Here is a 217-nt window from a genome sequence, read left to right as displayed (position 1 = left end):
ACTGCTGCTGCTGCTGCTGCTGCTTGCTGCTGCTTGCTGCAGTCTCTGCTGCTGCTGCTGCTGCGCCGCCTGTTGTGGCCTTTTATCACTGTTGTTGCTCGCCCTTGCTGCTGCTGCTGCTGCGTCTGCTGGTCTGCTGCTTGCTGAATGTTGTTGCTGCCTCTCACTGCAGCAGCAGCAACAGCAGCAACAGCAGCTGCAACGGCAGCCCAGAAGG

The sequence above is a fragment of the Eimeria tenella genome, genomic scaffold (genome assembly GCF_000499545.2).
Source record: "Eimeria tenella Houghton genomic scaffold, Eth_scaff2776, whole genome shotgun sequence".
NCBI classification, from domain to species: domain Eukaryota; phylum Apicomplexa; class Conoidasida; order Eucoccidiorida; family Eimeriidae; genus Eimeria; species Eimeria tenella.
The sequence above is the reverse complement of the archived record's forward strand: the minus strand, read 5'-3'. Positions refer to the sequence as shown.